Here is an 8,723-nt window from a genome sequence, read left to right on the forward strand (position 1 = left end):
TGATACTGTTATTCATTCCTTATAATTACTGAGCCCTGTGGGGTTGTGTTTTTACAGAGTGGTTGAGGTTGGAAGGAACCTCTGGAGGTCACCTCATCCACCTCCCTTGCTCAAGAAGGCCCACCTACAGCAGGCTCCCCAGAAACTGCATCCAGATGGGTTTGGGGCGTCTCCAAAGAGGGAGACTCCACAACCTCCCTGGGCAACTGCTGCCAGTGCTCAGTCACCCTCACAGTGAAAATGTGTTTCCTGATCTCCAGAAGGAACCCCTTGTGTTCCAGTTTGTGCCCATTGCCTCTGGTCCTGACACTGGACATCACTGAATAGAGCCTGGCTCTTACCTTCCTTATACGCTCCTTTCAGAAATTTATATACATTGATACATTTTAATCCTGGCTTAAGTACAAACAAGAATGTATGTACTATTACAGCTATGCCCACCTTCTTGATAGTAAATTTTCAAATTCCATGGTTTGTTTTCCCTTTTGAAATTAATGTTTAATATTTAGTTATCCTTCAGTTGCAGCTCATCACTCAGGTTAGGACATGACAAAATAGAACGAAGCTGCATCAGGGGAAGTTCAGATTCAACATTAGGAAAACATTCTTCACTGAGAGGGTAGTTGGTCACTGGAACAGGCTCCCCAGGGAAGTGGGGAGACAAGCCTGTCTGAGTACAAGGAGCATCAGGATGCCGCTCTTAGTCATATGGTTTAGTTTTAGGTAGTCCTGCGAGGAGCAGGGAGTTGGACTTGATGATCCTTATGGATTTCTTCCAACTTGAGATACTCTACAATTCTATGACATATTCACCACACAGTGATAGCCAAACTCTTTGTGTGCATTAGTGTGTATGTTATGCTTTCACTCAGGGTCAGATCTGATATGCAGTAAGGACACACACCTCATTTTACTAGACTGGATCGCTTCTTTACAATACCCCAATACCACCCCACCCCCATAGAAGGACAAAAATCTACCCAGGAGAGAAATCTAAAGCACATCAGCATTAACAAAAAACCCAATCAAAACACCAACAAAAAAAACCCCTACACACACCCCCTACTGGTCTATGTTCCATACACAGAAACAGTTAGGAACACGAGTAACACCTATAGTACATAACAGTAAAAAACTGTATAGAAACTAATCTTTACTCATTGTTAAAAGGACAGGTTTTGCAATTGAAAGGAGCAAGATTTACAGTATTAATAGATATAGCTGCCTGCACTATGACTGTAAGCATACAATCAAGATATGACAGTTCAGAGAGTTTCCACCTATTACTTAAGGTACAAGAACTGTTCATGTGCACATTACAGGTTGCTGTCTCCTGCTTCCTCTGAAGTCAGAAGGTTAACATAGCCAAACCTCGAGATTAACAAACAACTCTGGTAAATCCTGTTGACAACTGAATCCATCACTAATCCACCTGTCTGCTCACAGCCAGATGTTGCTGCTTCTTTAGCAGAAAAAGCCGGAATTGTCCACACCTCAGCCAGATTCTCACCTCAATAGCAGTCTGTCTTGATTAAGTCTTCAAGACAAAAAGCTCAGCTTAGCATGGAAACAGCTGAAGTATGGGCACACTTACTTATACGAACTCCGCTGCAGGGACCAACAAGCTGTATCAGACAAACAGAGTAGAAAGTTTAGCAGTTATGGGAGAAGCATGCAAACAAGAACCAAAGTTAACAGGAGGGGAGAACCACCCCCACCCCACCCCCAAACTCCATACACCACAGTTCAGGAACCTCAAGGCTGGAAGCCTAAGAAACGTTGAACAAGGCCAAGAGAGGATTTACTTGGACAAAGGACTGGAATCAGAAGCCTGAAGAGGTATGAGGACAAACTAGACAGAGAACTCCCGAGAGAGACCAGAGAAGAAAGATCAGCTGCAGGGAGCAGGAGGGGAACACACATCCAGCAGAACTCAATCCTTTCTAGGGCCTGCAGTACAACATGGAATCATCATATATTACACTGCTCTTCTACCAATAATGCATATTTGCAAAAATCCACTGAAAAGCTCTTATATCTTTTCTAAACAGCATGAAGTGGGATGAAGAAAAACTTATTGCTACTAATAGTATTCCATTAATTTAATTAGTAACTACATGTAGCTAAAGGTTGCAACCTAATGACTCACAGAAACACATCCATACAATGAATTTGTTTACTAAGTTTGCTTAAAAAGGAATAGTATGAAAATAGTTGCAAAATCAGTTATTAAGAGTTAGAAAACATCAAAATCTAGTTAGCGGTGTCCCTGCTCCTGCAGGGGGGTTGGACTAGATGACCTCTAGGGGTCCCTTCCAACCCAAAGCATTCTATGATTCTATGAAAATTAAGATTCTTATACAATATCAAAGAGAATACATGCAAAGAAGCTGATTTGCCTGATCCTTCACTACCTTTTTCCACGCCACAGGACTTCTTTTTCATTCAAAGCAAAGAAGCTACTCAACTTTTCTCCTTGTAATTTGTGTCCCTTATTACACCCTATTTAAACCATGCTCTGAAAAGACTTAATTTCCTACTGGGCTTCTGTACAGGACTCACCACTGTAATATGTTAGCATGCCATAAAAATTAACTTGTTTTAACAACACTGTCACAAAATTATTCATAGAAATGGGTATTCTTCCCATTTTATAGATGCGTAACCTGAGTTACAGACTGAAATTTCAGAACTATCCACCAATTCTGCATGCACAGAGAGAGAAATTTAGTGCACAACTGAAGTATGCCATGTTATCCAATGCTATGTCTGCAACTAAAGCTTCTGTTGAGCCATGCAGAAGTCAGGGTCTCAGCCTGTCTCCCCAGAAATCAACACTACTAACAAGCTCTTGTGGAAACTTTGGTTTAAACAGACTTATCTGGGATCACAAGAAACTGACAGAATGAACTCCAGTATTCCAAAGTGACATTCAGTCACCCAAATCGCTAGATACGCTTTTCCTTCCCACAGTCCCCTGTCAATTCATTTCAGGTTTTCCACCTTTTGGAAAATATGTCAGCCAACTTTGATATGCAGCTCTAATTGCCAAATACAGCAAGTTGAAAAAAATTATATATAAATCATAACTAAAGACTACCATAACATGTACTTACAAGAACATAAATTATTTAAAACTGTTTCCTATTTTTAAAAAGAAATTGCAATTTGAATATTGGTTTAAGACATTCTTGTATGTAATATAGAAGATTAGGGGGTCAATGACCCATCAAGAAACAAAAAGTTACTCTAAATTTGCTCATATATAACACTGTATGAACACCTTAATGGGGAGCTTACTATAAGCAACATTTGTCACTTGGGGAAGACTTTCAAATTGTTTTGAGTTCTCGAAGTACAGATATACCAGTCATTAAAAATAAGCACAGAATATTTCTTTCTGAAAACCGTACAGCCATGAAAATCTCTTCATTCCCTCAGCTACAGAAATGCTTCCAAGAACTACAGGCTGCATAATCTAAGTTGGGCAAATGGAAGAGAAATGCATCTCATACTTGCTGTCTCCCTGAAAAACTCCCTCATAAATCTTCCAAAGAGTTTATCATTGGGCTTATCCATTCTTTCTTCCATTTCCAAAAGACAGGAAAGCAAAATGCTATAGCCTTATTCTGACTAGTTCATACTCTCAGGGGAAGAAAACCCAATGTAAACTTTATTATATACCATGAATTAAGTGTCCACAACTTGCCTCCCTTAGACCTTTGAAAAGCACTGGGTGGCACATGGAGCATCCATAGACATTGTCCCCCACAAAAGCTTTTGCAAACTGATGGCACAAAAAGCTATAGTCTCTTCCATACGTTTTTGTTTCTATGTACAGGAATTCATAATGCTTCATACTGAACTGTCAAATAGCAAAATAATTTTCATAGACAGAATCGCAGAATGGCAGGGGTTGGAAGGGACCTTCGGAGATCATCCAGTCCAACCCCCCTGCTAAAGCAGGGTCACCCAGAGCAGGTTGCACAGGACATCGTCCAGGCGGGTTTTGAATATCTCCAGAAAATGAGACTCCACAACCTCCCTGGGCAGCCTGTTCCAGTGCTCTGTCACCCTCAAAGTGAAGAACTTCTTTGTCATATTCAAGTGAAACCTCTCATGCTTCAGTTTGTGCCCATTGCCCCTTGTCCTGTCACTGGGTACCACTGTGAAGAGTCTGGCTCTATCCTCATGACATCCACCCTTAAGATATTTCTAAGTATTTACAAGATCCCCTCTCAGTTTTCTCTTCTTCAAGCTGAACAAGCCCAGCTCCCTCAGCCTTTCCTCATAGGGGAGATGCTCCAGTCCCCTCATCATCTTTGTTGCCCTCCTCTGGACTCTCTCTAGCAGTTCCTCATCTTTCTTGAACCAGGGAGCCCAGGACTGGACACAGTACTCCAGGTGGGGTCTCACCAGGGCAGAGTAGAGGGGGGGGATAACCTCCCTTGACCAGTTGGCCACACCCCAGGATGCCATTTGCTTTCTTGGCAACAAGGGCACACTGCCCAGGCCTCCCAGAGCCCTCTCAGCAGAGCTGCTTTCCAGCAGGTCAGCCCCCAGCCTGTACTGGTGCATGGGGTTCAACCTCCCCAGGTGCAGCACTCGACACTTCCCCTTGTTGAACTTCATCAGGTTCCTCTCTGCCCAACTCTCCAGCCTGCCTAGGTCTCGCTGAATGGCAGCACAGCCTTCTGGTGTGTCAGCCACTCCTCCCAGTTTTGTGTCATCAGCGAACTTGCTGAGGGTACACTCTGTCCCCTCATCCAGGTCACTAATGAATAAGTTGAACAAGACCAGGCCAAGTACTGAGCCCTGGGGAAACCCACTAGCTACAGTATCACACCTAATGGTAAGTTGCCTAGCACCTCTGTACATTTTCCCCAAGAAAACGCTTTCAAATTTCAAGTAGGTAGATTCAGGGAAAAAAAATATCCCTAAATATAACCAAAAATGCCCATGAAGTATCTTCTGCTCACTTCTCATAACTGACAACTCATCTCAAATCTTTTTTGTTAAGAACAGAAACTTAACATATGTAGTGCCAAACAAAGATTACCCGGAAATCTGATTGTCTTCATTGAACCTCTACATCCAAGTAACAAAGCAGCACTGACAGAAGCAAACAGTCACGCTCAAGGTGGCCCAAAGATTACATATGGAAAGTTTTGATGTGAACTTTTTTTTTTAAGACTTCCTCATGAGCAGTATATTCTCACTAAGTATGGGTAACTGTTAATTTTCTTTTGATTATTTTAATAGTCTTTTTTTTTTTTTCCTCTGCTCATTTCTAAGACTTTCAAAATTCTGATTCTGACACTGGGGATGTCTCAGAGAGAACCAGAGGCTGCTTTGATAGAAGTTGTGGACAACTAATGGGTCTATTTACACAAAATGTGGAAAGCCTCACTCAACAGTTACTTTCTAAGTCATTAACAATTATGTTGTAGCTGAATCCAGTCCTCTTTAAGAGCTGCAAAGTGTAGTTTAGGTAACTATACAATGGAAGCAATTAAGACAATAACATTTTTGACTGCTAACTTTGTGTCCTTTTTGTCCATTAAAAAGTATGCAAGTGAAGCATCTCATTTCAGCAGCAGAAACATCCACCAGGATTTCTAATTAAGTCACAGAAAAAGTACACACAGTTAGCATTGTCTGGAATTGATCTTTAAAGAACAGGGTCTAAATTAGAAAACCCCAGATGGGGTCCTGATCCCTGGTTACGGTACTACCATATAAATGGTGACAGACACCAGATGATTAGTACAAACATGTCCATCTGTTCCCAGTGTGGTATGGTAGTGGTTTTTTTATTATTTCTTGAAACATATCAATACCAAAGTTGCCATGAGCTGAAATAACAGAGCTGAAGATCAGGCAGTATAAAACAAGCTGAACGATACAGAATGTTTTTCGAGTGCTTCGGATGGGATGAAAAAGAGTATATTTCACAGATGGGGACAAAGTAATGGAAGTCTTAACCCTCAGAACCTACTTGAAGGACTTCCTCACGCTCTAGAAAAGGTTGAAAAGCAGTATATGCAGAGACAGACAGTAATAACCTTTAAAAAGAGTGGAGGCGTTAACACTTTGATTCTTAAAAACGAGGTTAAAATATTACTTGTATTTCATGGAATTGTTTCAAGTTAGATGCATTACAGTAAATATTCACATTCACAGCACTTTTGTTGTGGAATCCAAAATGTTCCAAAGAGTTTTCGAAATAAACTACTAACCTGCTAATATAACAAAGTTTACTTTCATTCATGCACTGGAATTCTGATACATTGGATCTAAGTATCAGAACTAAGCAGGGGAAAAAAAAAAGTTTTCTACAAGACTACATTCAGCTGAAGATGTCACCACATACATGCAGTCTTAACTTTTAGATGTTCGACTTCTGAGGGCAAGGAGAGATTTTTTTTTTTTTTTCCCTTTTAAAGCATATATTTTGAAATTCTTTAAAAGCCTGCACATCATTCCTTCCAGGATCTGTCAGTGTTGTTCAAATAGTCCAGAAGGTCTACAAATCTGGTAAATCAACACACCACCACCACGGATCATCACACTAACACATCCTTTTAAAAAAGTTTCCTCAGTTTTCCCTTACCAGCTAGTCTCAGAACTGACTGAAAGCCTCCAATATTCTCTCAGTCTTTCCAAAGATTATTTCAGGTTGGAGTATTGACATTTTGTGCTAAGAGTAAAAGTACCATTACTTCAGAAACTTGTTAAAAGGAGTATGATACACTACCTTACCACTTGTCAGTACCACACACCAGAACGACTTTTTGGTTCTAATAAAGGAACTTGCCTGAAGGGTGGCAGGGTGGACTATGTGTAAGAAAGAGGAAGGTATGTATTTGGGCTAAGCAATATTAAGGGAAAGGGATATTAGAACGAAACCAGTAAGGAAAAACTGTAAAGAGTTGCAGCATCATATTTTCCTCCATTTCCCACTTTGCATGCTTTTACTGTTCAGCTTCACATTTTCTCATTCATTGCTCCCACGAAAATTCTCCTTGTGCAACAAGTAGCCTTTATCACCTCTTCCAAACTCAGGCTTAAAGAAAAAAAGTTTACTCCAAAAACCTTCAAATGAAAATCCCTTATTAAAAGACTCCTACACATACCCATACAACCTCTTACTTTTCTGTATGAATATAAACTGTATGACTGAAGAAAGAAAGAGACAGAGAAGAAAAAAGCATAACCCGAGAGCCTGGTAGAGCACAACATATCCCAAAAGAAAATGCATCTCTTTTGATCTACAGGAGGTAACAGAGCCTCCTGTTCTAGAGCCAAAAATGGATAATGCCTGAGGTCATGCCCATGTTTCATTACTATGCTTTTCTAAATGCTAACGATGACTGTTGGTTTTTATATTTTTAATTACAGCCTAATAATGACTTAGCTGACTTGCTCAGTTTAAGTCCACAAGTAAGCTTGCTAGATAAAGTCTAAACCAGATACTTACACGGCACACAAGAATTAGAAAAACAGCGCACAAGTGTCATACACATATGATTTTCCATTTTAATTTGATTTACTTAGCTGTTTCACCAAAAACTGAACTACTGTTTATCCATCTTGTATAGTAACTAGTAAAGGGAATGAAAGAGACACATAGGCAAGTGCTACAGTATAAGAACTATATTGAAAAAAAAAACCCAAACAAACAGAACACCGCACACAACCACACCACATCCCCCCACCTCACAGCAATAAAGTACAACCTTGCTTCTAACACAGATGCAAGACGTCATGCAAGTACTAAAGTACTAAACTACTTTCTCCAGTATTGCACGGTTCCAAGTGCCGGTGATGAGCACGATACGCACAGCTCCGTTAAACTGTCTTACCTGATTGTCTGTCACTCTCTGTGTTCTTCTAGGGTAGTCTGAGCACATCATACATCCAGCTGCTTTATCAAAATATCTTTCTGAAGTATTACTTCACACAAGTATATATAATATTTAGAGCATATCTATATTACATACAAGACATACCAAGCAAAATTGCCATCAACTGAAAACACAGCAATTTCACTAGTTTGGAAAGGGAAAACCTGAAGGAATGCACATCTTCTTACCTCCTTCCCAAAACGTGATTTGACACCCATTTACAACTATAAAGCCACTCAAATTTTCACCACTACCTCCTATTGCATCCCCGGCAAAGAGAAATCAATTACAGTCAAGGCACCTACCCAGCAAGCACAAAACAAAGACCAACACGAGAATACTTCAGCAGTTGTGTTAAACGGGAACACAGAACGCCTAACAAAATAATCACAGCTCTCAGTAAGCAACCGTGCAGGAAGCAAACGTAAAAGTCAGAATAAGGCTTGCACGACAAAATCCAGCTCCGTAGGAGCTGGTCTGCTGCAGTTTAGTTTTCCAGGATTGTTCACCGTCATTAATTGTTGATTTGTTTGGAAGAGCAGAAGTGATTTATTTGCAGCGGGATGAAGTTACAGACCTAGATTCCTGACCAGAGGCTCTCAACGTAAACAATACATAACCTATAAATTAACCATTCTCCATCTGGCAATTCAGATGTAAAATTCGTAGCTTTTCATCTACCAGGCAGCGGCAACCACCCCCCCACCCCCCTTTCCTTCCCGAGCGCTTTCTAACACAGCCTGATGCAAAGGGGGAGGGAAAAAAGAAAGGAGGAGAGAGGAGAGAAGAAAAAAAAAAAAAAAAAAAAAAAAAAAA

Source organism: Egretta garzetta, unplaced genomic scaffold, assembly GCF_000687185.1.
Source record: "Egretta garzetta isolate BGI_Z169 unplaced genomic scaffold, ASM68718v1 scaffold40, whole genome shotgun sequence".
In the NCBI taxonomy this organism is placed as follows: Eukaryota; Metazoa; Chordata; class Aves; order Pelecaniformes; family Ardeidae; genus Egretta; species Egretta garzetta.